Source organism: Papio anubis, chromosome 16 (genome assembly GCF_008728515.1).
Source record: "Papio anubis isolate 15944 chromosome 16, Panubis1.0, whole genome shotgun sequence".
Taxonomy (NCBI): Eukaryota; Metazoa; Chordata; class Mammalia; order Primates; family Cercopithecidae; genus Papio; species Papio anubis.
In genome coordinates, this window is record NC_044991.1 from 383336 (window position 1) to 401367 (window position 18032).

Sequence of the window (18032 nt, forward strand, 5' to 3'; positions counted from 1 at the left end):
TAGCTGGGATCACAGGTGCCTGCCACCATGCCCAGCTAATTTTTGTATTATTAGTACAGACGGGGTTTAACCATGTTGGCCAGCCTGGTCTCAAATTCCTGACCTCAGGTGATCCACCCACCTCAGCCTCTCAAAGTGCTGGGATTACAGGCGTGAGGCACCGTGCCTGGCTACAGATGTTTTTGTTACTTCTCCACTCCCAGACTCCCAGTGTTTCACTTGACTAGGCAAAACAAAAACACAAACACAAACAAAAACAAAAACAAAAAAACACTCCAACCCAAAACTTGTTGGGCATCTACATGGTGCTCAAAGGACACACTCACTGGAGCATTTCAGATTCCGTATTTGGGATGTTCCACTGGTAAATCTGAGAAAATCTGAAATCAGAAACTCCTCTAGTCCCAAGTATTTTATTTTATTTATTATTTATTTATTTTGAGATAAAGTCTCACTCCGTAGCCCAGGCTGGAGTGCAGTGGCGTGATCTTGGCTCACTACAATCTCTGCCTTCTGGGTACAAGCGATTCCCCTGCCTCAGCCTCCTGAGTAGCCGGAATTACAGCCACGTGCCACCATGCCCCGCTAATTTCTGTACTTTCAGTAGAGACAAGGTTTCACCATGTTGGCCACGGTGGTCTCAAACTCCTGACCTCAGGTGATCTGCCCACCTTAGCCTCCCAAAGTGCTGAGATTACAGGCGTGAACCACCGCGCCCAGCCTCCCAGTCAGCTTTTCTAAATAAAATTGTGTTGGAACATAAACAGGAACACACACACAAATGCCTGATACATAATCAGTTATCGTTATGATTCCAAAATTTATTCGCTTTTCTTTATTCTTCCTCTATTCTTCTAGAGAATCTATTAAAATTTTTTAAAAATATTTTAAGTTAGCCTTTTCCTTAACAAAAAAAAAAAGGGGAGAGGTTTTTGAATCAAACTACCTGGGGTACAAATCTTGCCTCTATCACCTACTTGCTGTTTATCTCCATTTCCTCATCTATGAAACACAAAACAATACAGGTGTACTTTGTCTAACGTGCTTCCCTTCATTGTGCTTCACAGGTTTTTTACAAATTAAAGGTCAGTAGCAACCTTGTGTGGAGCAAGTCTACAGGCACCATTTTGCCAACAGCATGTGCTTACTTCGTGTCTCTGTGTTGCATTCTGGTAATTCTCACAATATTTGAAAATTTTTCATTATTATTTTATCTGTTACGGAGACCTGTGGTCAGTGATGTTTGATGTTACTATTGTAATTGTTTTGGGGAACTACAAACCGTGCCCATATAGGACAGCAAACTTAATAAATGTTGCGTTTTTTTTTTTTCTTTGAGACAGAGTCTTGCTCTGTCGCATAGGCTGTAGTGGCGTGATCTTGGCTCACTGCAAGTTCCGCCTCCGGGGTTCACGCCATTCTCCCGTCTCATCCTCCCGAGTAGCTGGACTACAGGTGCCCGCCACCATGCCTGGTTAATTTTTTTTTGTATTTTTAGTACAGACGGGGTTTCACCATGTTAGCCAGGATGGTCTCGATCTCCTGACCTCAGGATCTGCCTGCCTCGGCCTCCCAAAGTGCTGGGATTACAAGCGTGAGCCCCCGCGCCTGGCCAATGCCGCGTATGCTCTGACCGGCCATTTCCCTGAGTCTCTCCCTTTCCTCAAGGTTCCCTACTCCCTGAGACACAACAGTAATAAAATTAGGTGTATTAATCCTGTACGAAAGGAAGAATCACATGTCTCTCATTTCAATTAAAAGCTAGAAACACTTAAGCTTAGCGAGGAAGGCATGTCAAAAGCCGACAGGCCAAAAGCTAGCCCTCCTACATCAGTTTGCCAAGTTGTGAAGCCCAAAGAAAGGTTCTTGAAGGAAATTAAAACTGCTACTCCAGTGAACACACAAATAATAACAAAGCAAAACAGCTTTACTGCTGATATGGAGAAGGTTGCTTTCTGTTTGGAGACAGGGTCTCACTCTGTTGCCCAGGCTGGAATGCAGTGGCACAATCATAGCTCACTGCAGCTCTGATGTCCCAGACTCAAGCCATCCTCCTGCCTCAGCCTCCCCAGTAGCTGGTGTAGCACCACTACACTCAGCTAAACATTTGATATTTTGTAGAGATGAGGTTTCACTATATTACCCAGGTTGGTCTCAAACTCCCAAGCTCAAGCAATCCTCCTCACTCAGCCTCCCAAAGTGCTGGGATGAGAGGTGTGAGCAACCATGCCTAGCCTGCAGAAAGCTGTTTTTTTTTTTTTTTTTGGGACAGAGTCTCGCTCTGTCACCAGGCTGGAGTGCAGTGGCACGATCTCAGCTCACTGCAACTTCTGCCTCCTCCGTTCAAGCAATTCTCGTGCTTCGGCTTCCCAAAGTAGCTGGGACTACAGGCACGTGCCACCATACCCAGCTAATTTTTGTATTTTTAGTAGAGAAGGTGTTTCACCATGTTGGCCAGGATGGTCTCCTCCTGACCTCACGATCCACCTGCCTCAGCCTCACACGGTGCTGGGATTACAGGTGTCAGACACCACACCCAGCGCCTGCAGAAAGTTTTAATGGTTTAGAGAGAAGACCAAACCAGGCTTCAATAGCCTACAGCAAGGCCCTCACTCTCTTCAATTCTACAAAGGATGACAGAGATGACAAAGCTGCAGAAGAAAAGCTGGAAGCTAGCAGAATTGGTTCATATTAGAACTTAGAAGCCACTCTAGGAGACTTGGTAGCAGTGAAGCCAGAAGCCATAATCCAGCACTGGGAGGCCGAAGGCAGGCCGGATCCGCGAGGTCAGGAGATCGAGACCATCACAGCTGCTTTCACAGTGAAACCCGTCTCTACCAAAAAATACAAAAAAAATAGCCGAGGCGGTGGTGAGCCTGTAGTCCCAACTTCTCGGGGAGGCTGAGGCAGGAGAATGGCGTGAACCGGGCTGAGGAGCTTGCAGTGAGCTGAGATCCGACCTGCTTTCCCGCCCTGAAGCGGCAAGCAGACTCCTCAAAAGCCACTCTAGGCGGGTCACGGTGGCTCAAGCCTGTAATCCCAGCACTGGGGAGGCAGAGGCGGGCAGATCACCCAGTCCAGCAGATCAAGACCATCCTGGCTAGCCAGTGAAACCCCGTCTCTACTAAAAATACAAAAAACTAGCCAGACGGAGTGGCGCCTGTAGTCCAGCTACTAGGGAGGCTGAGGCAGGAGAATGGCAACCGGGCCGAGGCTTGCAGTGAGCTGAGATCCGGCCACTGCACTCCAGCCTGAAGTGACAGAGCCAGACTCAGTCTCAAAAAAAAAAAAAAAAAAAAGCCACTCTATTGGCATAATAAAATGCAAGGTGAAACAGCAAACGGTGGCTGGGCGTGGTGGCTCCCAGGTTGTATTTTTAGTAAAGATGGGGTTTCACCGTGTTAGCCAGGATGGTCTCAATCTCCTGACCTCATGATCCGCCCCTCTCGGCTTGCCAAAGCACTGGGATTACGTTACTTTGTAATCTCAGTAATCTCAGCTGAGAATCTCAGCTGTAATCTCAGCTACTAGGGAGGCTGAGGCAGGAGAATAAACTTGAACCTGGGAGGCAGAGGTTCTTGATCCCAGCCGAGGTCAGCGCCACACACTCCAGCAGGCAACAAGAGCAAAACTCCATCTTAAAACAAACAAACAAACAAACAAAAAAACCCACTGTTAAGACCTACTGCTCAGAAAAAGATTCCCTTCAAAATATTACTGCTGACAATGCACCTAGTCACCCAAGAGCTCTGATAAAGATGTACAAGGAGATTAATGTTGTCATACCTGCTAACATACTCCATACTGCAGCCCATGGATCAAGGAGTAATTCTGACTCTCAAAGTCTTATAATTTAAGAAACACACATTTCAGGCGAGGCCTTGTGGCTCAAGCCCATAATCCCAGCACTTTGGGAGGCCCGAGGCCAGGCCGGATCACGAGGTCAGAGTCGAGACCATCCTAGCTAACACAGTGAAACCCGTCTCACTAAAAATACAAAAAAACTAGCCAGGCAGAGGTGGTGCGCCCTGTAGTCCCAGCTACTCGGGAGGCTGAGACAGGAGAATGAAAACCCCGTGAGAAGTGAACTGCAATGAGCTGAGATCCAGGCACTGCCTCCAGCCTGGGCAACAGGCCGAGACTCTATCTCAAAAAAAAAAAAAAAAAAAAAAAAAAAAGAAAAGAAAGAAATACATCTCAGGTGCGGGGTACAGTGGTTCCGCGCCTGTAATCCCAGCACAACTTTGGGAGGCCAAGGTGGATCACCTGAGAGTCAGGAGTTGCAGAGACCAGACTGGCCAACATGGTGAAACCCGTTTCTGTGAAAATGCAAAAATTAGCCAGGCATGGTGGTGGGCACCTGTAATCCCAGCTACTCAGGAGGCTGAGGCATGAGAATCGCTTGAACCTGGGAGGCAGAGGTTGCAGTGAGCCAAGATCACACCAGTGCACTCCAGCCCAGGAAACAAGAGGAAAACTCTGTCTCAAAAAAAAAAAAAAAATAGTAACAGAACTAGAAGTAGAGCCTGAAGATGTGACTGAATTGCTGCAATCTCAGGATAAAAGAGATGAGGAGTTGCTTCTAATGAATGAGCAAAGAAAACGGTTTCTTTTTTTTTTTTTTTTTGAGACGGAGTCACCCAGGCTGGAGTACAGTGGCACGATCTTGGCTCACTGCAACCTCCACCTCCTGGGTTCAAGCAATTCTCCTGCTTCAGCCTCCCGAATAGCTGGGATTACAGATATGCACCACTACGCCCGGCTAATTTTTGTGTTTTTAGTAGAGACGGAGTTTCACCACGTTGTTCAGGCTGGTCTCCAACTCCTGACCTCAGGTGATCCACCCACCTTGGCCTCCCAAAGTGCTTACAGGCGTGGGCCACTGCGCCCAGCTGCTTTTTTTCTTTCTTTCTTTCTTTTTTGAGATGTAGTTTCGCTCGTGTTGCCCAGGCTGGAATGCAACAGCGTGATCTCGGCTCACTGCACCCTACACCTCCCAGGTTCAAGCAATTCTCCTGCCTTAGCCTCCCGAATAGCTGAGATTACAGGCACCTGCCACCACGCCTGGCTAATTTTTTGTATTTTCAGTGAAGACGGGATTTCAACATGTTGGCCAGGCTGGTCTCGAACTTCTGACCTCAGGTGATCCACCTGCCTCAGCCTCCCAAAGTGCTGGGATTACAGACGTGAGCCACTATGCCTGGCCACATTCTGCTTTTGTGGGTGTGCTTTTATTTGTTTTTGGCATAGATGGGGCCTCATTATGTTGCTCAGGCTGGCCTAGAATTCCTGGCCTCAAGTGTTCCTCCCACCTCAGCCTCCCGAAGTGCTGGGATTACAGGCACCAGTCACCACGCCCAGTCTGTGTTTTATTGTTTTTTTTTTTTGAGACAGGGTCTCACACTGTCGCCCAGGCTGGAGTGCAACAGCGTGATCTCGGCTCACTGCACCCTGCACCTCCCAGGTTCAAGCAACTCTCCTCCCACCTCGGCGTCTGAGTAGCTGGGACTATAGGTGCACACCACCAGGCCCAGCTTTTTGAGGAGGAAGTCTCCTCTTGTCCTTGAGCTGGAGTGCAATGGCGCAATCTTGGCTCACTGCAATCTCTACCTCCCGGGTTCAAGCAATTCTCCTGCCTCAACCTCCTGAGTAGCTGGGATTACAGGCACCCGCCACCTACTGTATTTTCAGTAAAGACGGAGTTTCACTATGTTGGCCAGGCTGGTCTAGAACTCCTGACCTCAGGTGATCCACCTGCCTCGGTCTCCCAAAGTGCTGGGATTACAGGCGTGAGCCACCATACGAGGCCCTGTTTTTTGTTTTTGTAGAGATAGGATTTTGTCATGTTGCCCAGGCTGCTCTGGCCTTAAGTGATGCTCCCACTTCAGCCTCCCAAAGTGCTGGGATTACAGACGTGGACCACTGCACCCAGCCCATGTGCTTTTTAACAAATACCCATTCCCAAGGCTTTAAACCTTATCCCCATGATGACGTTCTACACCTACAGCTTGACCTCTCCTCTGGGTTCCAGATCCCTTTCTCCCTAGTGACCCTTGGACTTCTCAGACGTCCACTATTTTCAGCCAAGAGAAAGCCTTGCTTTCTACTTCCAAACTGTAATAACACTCCCAGCCCTGACTAATTCAGCTTCCCTATTTCAATAAACAGTGCTACTATCCACCCATTTGTTCCATCAAAAAGCCTAGAAGGGTTGACGGGGCTGGGAGGAAAAAAGAAGCCCAGAAATTACCCTGAGTCCGCTCATTCTCTCACGCCTCTCTTCTCATCTATCAACAAGTCCCAACATCTCTACCTCCAAAATATCTCCCTAAATCCACCACCAAGGTCTAAACCATTACAATCACTACACCCACCTCCCAACATTTCATCTCACCCCCACCTCCTGTTCACGTGCCAATGTCCATATGATCATGGCACTCTCCAACTCAACCTCCAGGCCAGGTTTCTCCTACAACTCAGACTCAAGGTTCAACTCCCTACTAACAGCTGCAAGGAACGGCTTAATGAGAAGACCAACTTTCTAGCCCAGGCTCCTGCCTCTCTCTCCCCTTACCGTAAGCACATCAGTCTTATCTAGGTTCCTGGGGGATATCACACCCAAAATTTCCCACCTCAGGGCCTTTGCATGTGCTGTCCTCTCAGCCTGGGAGACTCTGTCCCCCAACTTGTCTCAAAAGCTAGCTGCCTCTCACATTCCAGAGATTAACTGAAATGAGCTAGAAAAGTCAAAGGGGTGAGATACATACACTGATTGTGTACCCACAACATTTCAAAGTAAAAAATAAAAACAACGGGAAGATAAACCAGAAAGGAAGGGACATCAAAAAGAGGTGAACAGCCGATAGTGTCAGCAATTGCCGGGGCACGGAGAAGCCAACAGCATGGCAGAGAGGCCATGAGGGAAGGGTGGATGAAAGAATAAGACACAGGAGAAGGGTCTAGAACAAAATCAGCGACAAAGGGGGGGCTGCAGTGAGAGGCAGGGACTAAATAAATGGAAGTGACAGACTTGGGGGAGCTGGTGCTGAGAGATCAGGGAATGAGCAGCAAATTGGGAGGCGTCAGTAACAAGAGAGTGGACGAAGCAGATAGTGAAGCTGCGAGTACGCAGAGTGGCAGGTGAGAGGACAGTAAGGTGCATGGGGAAGGTGACAGGTGTGAGGGAAGAGATGATGGGGATGGAAGGAATAGGACAGTGCAGGGTAAGGTGAGGTCGCAGATGACTGGTGATATCTGACGCAGTGACGGGGAACGTGGCAGGAAAAGAGGAGTGGTGTTGGAAAGTCAATGGTGGATCCGAAATTAATGGCAAAAGTTCAACAAACAGAGGAAAAAGTAAAGTTTCTGGCGACGGATCTTCACGAACAAAGGTATCGGTCGACAAAGGACAAACCTTATCGAGAAAAGCTCGGGGAACAACAAATAACTCAAAGAGGGAAAAACCTAACAGGCAGGACAGGGGACACATATGAAACTGCGACGAGTGGGGCTCCTGACGAGCACGAGCACTGATGGGGGCGCGAGCAGAGAGAAAGATCGAGGAAGTGACAGGTGGGAACTGTGACAGAAGGGTCCTGAAGCTGGGACGTGGGAAAGGGCACTGGCAGGGGAGGGATGCTCACAGTCAGTGATGACTGGTGCGTGCGGGTGGGAGTGCACGAACACTGATGGGGATGTGACAGAAAAATAACCGTGGGGGCACTGGCTGATGGGGGATTAAGGATCACGGGACTCGACTGAGGGTACCTGATGGGGCAGACTGGACTGGCGGTGGGAACGGCCAGATGGAACGCAACCAGTGTGGAGGCACTGACCGAAGGGAGGGGCATGACTTACAAGGGCACTGACGGTGGGGGGCACTGATGGGTGGGGTGGGGACTGATGGGTGAGGTGCAATGACTGGCTATCAGAACACTGACTGGTGTGAGATTGGGGGAACAGAAGGAGAGCACTGACTGGGGGCACTGACTGACTGGGGAGGGACTCTGAGGGAGAACGTGACTGGGAGGGAGCTGACAGAGGGCCTTGACTTCACAGGGGAACTGACTGGGAGAGGGCAACTTAAGGGGCTTTGTTTTGGGGGAACTGACTGGAGTGGGCATGGTTGGGGGGCACTGACTGGAGGGGCACTGATGGGAAGAACGGCTGGGGAACTGACTGGGGGCACTGACATAGAGGACACTGACTGAAAGGAACCTGTCGAGGTCTTAACAAATAACTCGAGAAACGGTCGGAGAACCTGGCACCGAAATTTCGAGAACAAACCGAGTCCATAATGGAGAACACAACGGTTTCGAGGACAAACTAAAGAGAACGGTAACCGAAGAACCGAAACAATGGGCGACAGAGGAACAACTGGAAGAACAGTATTCGAGGAACAAACTGGGAAGAACACGATGACTGAGAGAACAATGGGAAGAACCTATTGACAGAAAACAATCGAAACACTGACTGGAGGGCACTGACTGACTGGGGGAACTGACTGGAGGGGGCAGTGACTGGGGAAATGATTGGAGGGAGCACTGACTGGAGGAGCACTGACTGACTGGGGGGGAACTGACTGGAGGGCAATGACGGGAGGGGCACTGACTGACTGGAGGGGGCACTGACTGGGGGAACGACTGGAGCGCACTGACTGACTGCGCAAATTTAGCGGCGGCAATGACTGGAGGACACTGACTGACTAGGGGAACGGCTGGAGGGGCAGTGACTGGAGGAGCACCTGACTGACTGGGGGGCACTGACTGGGGAACTGGAGCGGCAATGACTGGAGGAGCACTGACTGACAGGGGCGACAGAACCTCACTGACTGGGGGGACTGACTGGGGGGGACTGACTGACGGGGGGAAGTGACTTGGGAGGCAATGGCTGACTGGGGGCCGGGTCCGAGCGGCGGGCGGCCGCACTCACCTGCCCTGTGGGCCGGGCGTCGCGGCAGCTCCTCGGAGGCCCGTGTGGAGGCCCGAGCGGAGGCCAGGGCGCTGGTGGAGGCAAAGCCCGGGCGGCCTCGGGCGGGCCGCACACACATGGGCCCGGCCCGGGGCGCAGCGCCTGCGGACACCGGCGCGGCCGGCCGGCGGCTCGAGACCGACTCGGGGCCGCGGGCGGCACTCGGATCGCTCCAAAATGGCGGCGGCGGCACACGGGCGCGCGCTCCGGGGGCGGGGTCTCCGCGTGGGGCGCGCACGCTCGCGGCCGGGGGCGGGGCCGCGCGGGTGGGCGGGACCGGGACCTGGGCCAGCTCTTCGGGCCCCCTGGAGCCGGAGCACTCTGTGCAGCCCGCGTGGAAGCACTAGGCTCCCAGCCTCGGAGGGGTGTCCACTGTCTTGGAGTGGGTGGGGTAAGAGTCCGTCTTTCCCCTTTTACGTTCCCCTTTGAGGTATGGCTAAAGTTTTGTGCAAGCATAGTTAATTTTGTTGTAGCCACAAAACAATCCTCCAGAGGCCCGACGCAGTTTGAGAGCCACACACCTGGGGCAGGGGTTTCCCCGTGGCCCAGGAAAGGGCCTGTTCTCCCGGGCCTCCCTCCTGCCACAGGCCGCTCCCAGAGGCCGCGGGGCATGGACGCCCGGAGCAGCAGGAGCAGGCTCAGTCCCCGGCTCCAGGCCTGGCCCCTCCCCGTCCCGCGTCCTGCCTGGATCCGGAGCGCCTGAGCCGCCTCCAGACACTGTTTTCTCCAGGTGCCCTACGAGTTCTTGCTCGGCGTTTTGGAAATTAAGTATGTGCCTATTTAACAGGTGCTGGAATTGTTTAATTCCATCAAACTAATCTCAAAAAATGATCACTATTATTTCAGATGTCAGAGCGAGCTGTGGGTAAATGTTGGGAAAACATGGCGCACTTCAGGGATCTCTAAACGTTGTTTCCAGTTGTCAGTGTATTGCCCAGTATTCACCGATGCTCTCAGGGAAAGCGGATCTGGGCGGCTCAAATATTCGGTATTTCTCTTTTGCCAGCTGGCGCTGCTAGGCTTTGTCGGTAGGGGGCGCCAGAGAGACGTTGCAGGAGAAAAGGGCTTGGCCTTGCGGCTGGTGGCCCCGGGCTTCCCCGACGCCTGTCCCCTCCCCTGGTCAGAAGCACCCTCCTCGGCGGTTTTATAGCAGATGTCTCCAGCGAGCCTTTCCCCAGCAAAGCTTTTCCCCTAGCATCCTAAGGGTCAGATTTCTGGCAGATTTCCGTTGAGAGAACTTCCAGGAAGTGGGGGTAAAGAAGCCTCAGCCTCACAACCTAGAGGAGAGACGTCCTGCTTTCAGTAGGCTGTGCCCTTCTCATGCCCTCGCCATGGTCTCCTTTGCAGGAGCGGGAGGCGCTGCTGAGTTGAGCTGCAGAATGGGGACTGGGGCCAGGGGCACCAGATGCGGGAGATGCTCCTACCTCCCTTTTGCTGCCCTAAGCACGTTCAACTCTCTGCCTGATCTTGATACCCCTCCTGTGCTCAGCCAGTGCACCTGGGGTCAGCAAGAGCCCCTCTCCTACTCTCTCACCCACACTGGATTCATCAGCAAATGTGTTCCCTCCACGGCAACATGTGGTAGCTCCACTACCAACATTCTGGTTCGAAACCAGTTTCTTTCTCCTGACTCCCGATAGCCTCCTACGGGGCCCCTGCTTCCATCCTGGAGTACTTGCTGTAGGTCAGCTTGCTGTAATCAGCAAAGCACCCAGAGGGGTCCAGTTAAAATAGATCCGATTGGCCGAGCACGGTGGCTCACGCCTGTAATCCCAGCACTTTGGGAGGCCGAGACAGGCGGATCACAAGGTCAAGAGATCGAGACCATCCTGGCTAACACGGTGAAACCCCGTCTCTTACTAAAAATACAAAAACATTAGCCAGACGTGCTGGCGGGCGCCTGTAGTCCCAGCTACTTGGGAGGCTGAGGCAGGAGAATGGCGTGAACCCGGGAGGCGGAGCTTGCAGTGAGCTGAGATCGCGCCACTGCACTCCAGCCTGGGCGACAGAGCGAGACTCTGTCTCTAAATAAATATATGAAATGAAATGAAATAGGTCAGATCACATCTTCCCTACCCCCTGGAGCTCTTGCCTCACAGGCTTTGAACGACAAAGTCCCTGCTGTTGCCCACAGCGCCCTACATGACCTGAGCTCACCTCTCCTACTCCCCTTGCTCATGGTTCCCATCGCGACCTCCTGCCACAGATGGTTGGCTGGTGATGTCCTTGCATCCCCGCAGGGACATCCTCGGTCATTGCTGTGCTTGGGACTGTCCTCCGGGATCTTGACTGCACTGTGCCCTTCCCTGTGGGGGTTTCCCTGGTCACTGTGTTTCAACTCACAATCATACACACACCACACCACGTACACACACACTACATACCACACACACCACATACCACACACACCCCACACTCACCCCACACCCTCCACACATACCCCCTTCCATCCATTCCACCTCCCTCCTCCATTCCTTCCTCGGTCCATTCCTTCCATTCCTCCTGTCCTCCTGCCACTCTTGACTCCTTCCATTCCTTCCTCCACTCCTGTCCACCCTGTCCTTCCTCCATGTCCTTCCTTCCTGTCCTCCTCCCTCCACCACCTCCATCCTCTACCCTTCCTTCCTTCCTTCCACCCTCCTTCCTGTCCATTCCTTCCATTCTTCCATCCACCCTCACCATGCCCTAGACCCTCCACTGCATCGTGCCACTGCCCTGCCTTCCATTCATTATCTCACCTCCACCATCCTTATCCATGCCCTTCCACTATCTCCTGTCCATCTTCCTTCCTTCCTTCCTTCCATCTTCCTTCCTTCATTCCATTCCATTCAAGTCCATCCATCCATGCTGGGAACAAGTGAGGGAGATCCAGTCAGATCCAGGCCATTCTAACCACCAGATGAGAACCATTCTACTAAAAATACAAAAATTAGCGGTGGTAGTGAGCCTGTAGTCCCAGCTACTCAGGAGGCTGAGGCAGGAGAATAATTAATGAACCCAGGGGTGAGCTTACAGTGAACGAGATCAACGTCACTGCACTCCAGCCGGGCGACAAATGAGACTCCATCTCAAAAAAAAAAAAAAAATACACATATATATATAATATATTATCCAATAAGAGGAGATTAATTATAAAGTAATAAGTTAAGGATTTGTGTTCAGAAAGGACAGTCTAGCAGGCAACACAGCGGAAACTGTCTCTACAAAATTTTTTTTTTTTTTTTTTTTTTTTTTTTGAGGTGGAGTCTTCACTCCTGTAAGCCAGGCTTGGCCTCTTCCCCTCTCACTGCAGCTCCATCTCAGGGTATGCCATTCCCTCCCATCCAAATAACTAAGAACAAGCGCCACCCTATTTGCGTGAGCAGGGTTCCCGTGGCAGGCGTGATCTCGCCACCAGCTCAAAGTGCAGGGATTACAGGCGTGTCCAGCGCCAAACTCTAAAGAAACACACAAAATTGGCCTGGGCATGAGGGTGGTGCACAGCTGTAGTCCCAGCTACTCTGGAGGCTGAGGTGGGAGAGTTGTGAGCCCTGGAGGGTCAGGAGGCTGCAGTGAGCTGACCATGCCACTGTACTCCAATGTGGGTGACAGAGCAAGACCACAATATAAATTAATCAATTAAAATAAGAAGGAACAGGCCAGATATGAGGTGGCTCACACCTATAATCCCAGCACTTTTTTTTTTTTTTTTTTTTTGAGACCCGGAGTCTCCGCTGTATCACCAGGCTGGAGTGCAGTGCTTGATCCGACTCACTGCAAGCTCAGCCTCCCAGGTTCATGCCATTCTCCTGCCTCAGCCTCCGGTAGCTGGGACTACAGGCGCCCGCCACCGCATGACTAGTTTTGTATTTTAGTAGAGACAGGGTTTCACCATGTTAGCCAGGATGGTCTCAATCTCCTGACATAAGTCCACCCATAGGCCTCCCAAAGTGCTGGGATTACAGGCTTGAGCCACGGCGCCGACCCCAGCACTGTGAGGCTGACACAGGAGGAGATGACTTGAGGCCAGGAGTTTGAGACCAGCCTGGACAACACAGTAAGACCAGTCTCTAAAAAAAAAAATTCTCACTAAAAATACAAAAGTGGCTGGGCATGGTGGCACAGCCTGTAGTCCCAGCTACTTGGGAGACTGAGGCAGGAGGGTGCTTGAACCCAGGAGGTGGAGTGCAGTGAGCCGAGATCACACACCACTGCATTCCAGCCTGGGCAACACAGCAGACTCCATCTCAAATAAATAAAATAAATAGGCCTTGACATGTTAATCCATGCCTAATCAGCACTTTGGGAAGCCAAAGAGGCGAGGCAGGATCCGCAGAAGTCAGAGATCAAGACCATCCTGCTAACTTCCGGTGAAACCCTGTCCTGTAAAAATACAAAAAAAAAAAAAAAAAAAAAAATTAAGCCGGTGGTGGCAGCACCTGTAGTCCCAGCTTCTCGAGGCTGAGGCAGGAGAATGGCGTGAACCCAGGAGGTGGGGCTTGCAGTGTGAGATAGTGCCACTGCACTCAGCCTGGAGGCGACAAAGGCCGAGAGACTCCGTCTCAAAAATAAATAAACAAATAGGCAAAAGATCTATAAACATTTATTTTTTTTTTTTTTTTTGAGACTGAGTCTGGCTCTATCGCCAGGCTGGAGTGCAATGGCGGATCCGCTCGCTGCAATCCCAGGTTCACGCCATTCTCTTCTCAACCTCCCAATAACTTCGGACCACGAAGCATCCCGCCGCCCGGCTAGTTTTTGTATTTTTAGTAGACGGGGTTTCACCGTGTTAGCCAGGATGGTCTCGATCTCCTGACCTCGTGATCCGCCCGTCTCGGCCTCCCAAAGTGCTGGGATTACAGGCTTGAGCCACCGCGCCCGGCCAACATTTATTTAAAGAAGCTAACACGAATGACTTAGAAGCACATGATAAGATGCTCAACATCAATAATCTTCAGGGAAATGCCAAACTCATCCACAATAAAGTACGGCTGCAGACCGCCCCCTTGAATGGCTGGAACAATACTAAGCATCGGGGAGGATGTGGAGAACTGGAACCTTTATACATTCCTAGTGGGAATGTAAAACTGTTCAGAAAAGTTTGATAATTTCTCCAAAGTTTGAACATAAACTTACCATACAGCCCAACACTTTCACTCCTACGTATCTACCCCCCAAAAGTGGAAATGTGTGTCCCCACAGAGACTTGGACACAAATGTCACAGCAGCATAAGTCATAATAAGTAAACACTGGAAACAATCCAAATGTCCTTCAAATGGTAAATGGACAAGAAAACGTTATATAAAAATACCATTCATGAGAAGGAATGAACTACTAGTACATGCAACAATATGCATGAGCTCAAAAACATAATGTGAGGTGCAAGAAACCAGGCAGAATAAACTAGTCTATGCATTAGTTTCCAGTTGCTGCCGACACAGGTCCCCACACACATCGTGGCTGATAACCACACACATTTATTACCTTACAGTCCTGTAGCTCACAAATCTGAGATGAGTCTTACAGGACTAAAATCCAGGTGTTGGCTTCCTTTGGGAAGCTCCAGGGAAAATCTGTATCTTCGCTTTTTCCAGCTTGCCCTGCATCCCTTGGTTCATAGTGTCTTCCTCCATCTTTAAAGCCAGCAGCTGAACATCTTCCAGGTTCTTTTTCTCAGATCCTAGCATCACATTGACTTCTCTGACTCTAAGCCTCCTACCTCTCTCTCTCTCTCTCTCTTTCTTTTTTTCCGGAGACAGAGTCTCCCTCTGTTGCCCAGGCTGGAGTGCAATGGCGTGACCTCGGCTCACTGCAACCTCTGCCTCCTGGGTTCAAGCTATTCTCATACATCAGCCTCCTGAGTAGCTGGGATTACAGGCACCCACCACCATGACTGGCTAATTTCTGTATTTTTAGTAGAGACAGGGTTTCACCGTGTTAGCCAGGATGGTCTCCATCTAGCCAGGATGGTCTCGATCTACTGACCTCATGATCTGCCCGCCTCAGCCTCCCAAAGTGCTGGGATTACAGGTGTGAGCCACCACACCTGGCCAACTACTTTTAATTATATACAAATTAAGGTGCAAGTTATTCAGAAAGTTTTAGAAAAAGGGCGTTAACTTTAGGGTAGTTATCATGGGAAGGGGCAGTAACTTGTGGGCATTGCCATGGCAATGGAAACAGATGGTACTGGCAGGCGTGTCTCACGGAGAGGTGCTTTTGCCTCTTCCCAGTTGCAGCCAGTCTTGTTTTTTGGGTTTTTTTTTGAGACAGAGTCTCCCTCTGTCACCCAGGCTGTACCGCGGTGGCGCGATCTCAGCTCACTGCAACCTCTGCCTCCTGGGTTCAAGCGATTCTCCTGCCTCAGCCTCCCAAGTAGCTGGGACTACAGGCACCAGCCACCACACCCGGCTAATTTTTGTATTTTTAGTACAGATGGGTTTTCACCGTGTTAGCCAGGATAGTCTTGATCTCCTGACCTCACAATCTGCCTGCCTTTTCTGCCTCCCAAAATGCTGGGATTACAGGCGTGAGCCACCGCGCCCGGCCTTCAGCCAGTCTTTAATCTGGTCTGGAATAAAGTTCGGCCTCCTACCTCAAAATCGGAATACATCGGCTGGGCGCGGTGGCTCAAGCCTGTAATCCCAGCACTTTGGGAGGCCGAGACAGGCGGATCACGAGGTCAGGAGATCGAGACCATCCTGGCTAACACGGTGAAACCCCGTCTCTACTAAAAAAATACGAAAAACTAGCCGGGCGAGGTGGCAGGCGCCTGTAGTCCCAGCTACTCTGGAGGCTGAGGCAGGAGAATGGCGTAAACCCGGGAGGCGGAGCTTGCAGTGAGCTGAGATCCGGCCACTGCACTCCAGCCTGGGCGACAGAGTGAGACTCCGGCTCGAAAAAAAAAAAAAAAAAAAAAAATCGGAATACATCTTACAATGATGGCATACAGTAACCACAGGGGGGAAAAATGCTCAAGACCATTAGTCATACCAGAATACATCTTACAATGACAGTGCAGTAACCACAGGGAAAAAAAATGCGCAAGACCATTAGTAATCAGGAAAATGCAAATTCAAGTCACAAGAATACACAGGTACACTGACACATGCCTGTAGTTACAGCTACCTGGGGGGGCTGATGCGGGAGGATCCCTTGAGCCTGGGAGTTCCAGGCTGCAGTGAGCCATGATCACATCACTGCACTCCAGCCTGGGTGACAGGATGAGATCTCTTCTCTAAAAATATATATAAAATTTTAAAAATCACGAGATACCACTACCCACTCATTGGCTACAATGAAGACGCTTGGCAACACCAAATGTTGGGAAGGATGTGGAGTAAATGAAACACTCATACACTGTTGGTAGGACTTTTTATTATTATTATTATTTTATTATTATTTTTTTTGAGACAAAGTCTTGCTCTGTCACACAGCCTGGAGTGCAATGACTCGATTTCGGCTCACTGCAACCTCCGCCTCCCAGGTTCAAGGGATCTCATGCCTCAGCCTCCCGAGTAGCTAGGATTACAGGCACCTGCCACTATGCCTGGCTAATCTTTGTGTCTTTTAGTAGAGATGGGTTTCACCATGTTGGCCAGGTTGGTCTCAAACTCCTGACCTCAGGTGATCCACCCGCTTGGGCTTCCCAAAGTGCTGGGATTACAGGCATGAGCCCCCTCGCCTGGCCTGGTGGGAATGTTTTTAAATGTATGGCTGCTTTGGGAAACGCTAAACATATACCCAGGCTATGCCTCAATTTGGTTTCTACATATTCCCAAGAGAAATGAAAACAAGCCCGGGCAACATGAGACCCCATCTCCACAAAAAGAAAAAAAAAATTTTTAAATAATGGGGTATGGAAGCATGTGCCTGTAGCCTTAGCTACCCAGGAGACTGAGTGGGAGGACAGCTTGAGCCAGGGGATCGAGGCTGCAGTGAGCTGCAATGGGCCACTGCACTCCAGCCTGGGAGAGAGTGAGACCTTTCCTCTAAAAATAAAAATAAAAGCAATACGGTCTGGCCTGGCGCAATGGCTCACGCCTGTAATCCCAGCACTCTGGGAGGCCTGGGGGGCAGATCACGTGAGCTCAGGAGTTCCAGACCAGCCTGGTCAAAATGGTGAAACCCTGTTTCTAAAACTAAAAATACAGAAATTAGCCAGGCATGGTGGTGCACGCCTGTAATTCCAGCTACTTGGGAGGCTGAGGCAGGAGAATCACTTGAACCCAGGAAGCGAAGGTTGCAGTGAGCTGAGACCGTGCCATTGCACTCCAGCCTGGGCAACAAGAGCAAAACTCCGTCTCAAAAAAACAACACGTTCATCTGCTGCTCAACGGTGAAGCTACGTCCTGAGAAATGTGTCATTAGGCGACTTTGTTGTGACAAACCTAGATGGGACAGCCTACCCCACACCTAGGCCAGATAATCCGAACAACACGTGGTAATCTTTTATTTATTTATGTATTTGTTTTTGAGATGGAGTCTCGCTCTGTCGCCCAGGCTGGAGTGCAGTGGCACAATTTCGGCTCACTGCAACCTTTGCCTCCCGGGTTGAAGCGATTCTCCTGCTGCAGCCTCCGGAGTAGCTGGGATTACGGCGCCCTCCAGCCACCACACCCCGCTACTTTTTGTATTTTCAGTAGAGACGGGATTTCACCATGTTGGTCAGGCTTGTCTCGAACTCCTGGATTCATGATCCGCCACCCCCGCTCGTTCTCCCAAAGTGGTGGGACGACAGATGTGAGCCCCCGCGTCAGGCCAACACGTGGGAATCTGAAGGGACCACCACAGCATATGCGGCCCGCCTTCCACCGAAACGTCACGAGGCCCACGACTCAAAGGCGTGCTCCATTAAGTTACCGATAGTCCCAAACTCGCCCTTCCACGCCAGGCCTCGAGGTGCTCTGTGGACCACGGCGGGGCCCGTGGCCCTCGCGAGGGAGGGAAGGCGCTCCAGGTTCCCGCGATTCCCCCGGAAAGTGAAACTGCAGAGGCGCCACGTGGACACCGGCAGTCAGACGCGACCCCAGGCCGCACCGGACCCAGAGGAAACTAGCGGGAGTCCATGCGGCGGGAGCGC

At 51.1% G+C, this 18032-nt stretch overlaps 1 protein-coding gene across 1 annotated transcript in view; it reads right to left on the reverse strand.

Annotated features, from left to right (window-relative positions):
• Positions 1–9173, reverse strand: part of PPP6R2 (protein phosphatase 6 regulatory subunit 2) — a 96792-nt gene extending 87619 nt beyond the window's left edge. The window contains exon 1 of the mRNA XM_031656145.1: positions 8932–9173. The gene's annotated coding sequence lies outside the window, so the exon portion shown is untranslated. The remainder of the gene's footprint in view (positions 1–8931) is intronic.
• Positions 9174–18032: the final 8859 nt, after the last annotated feature.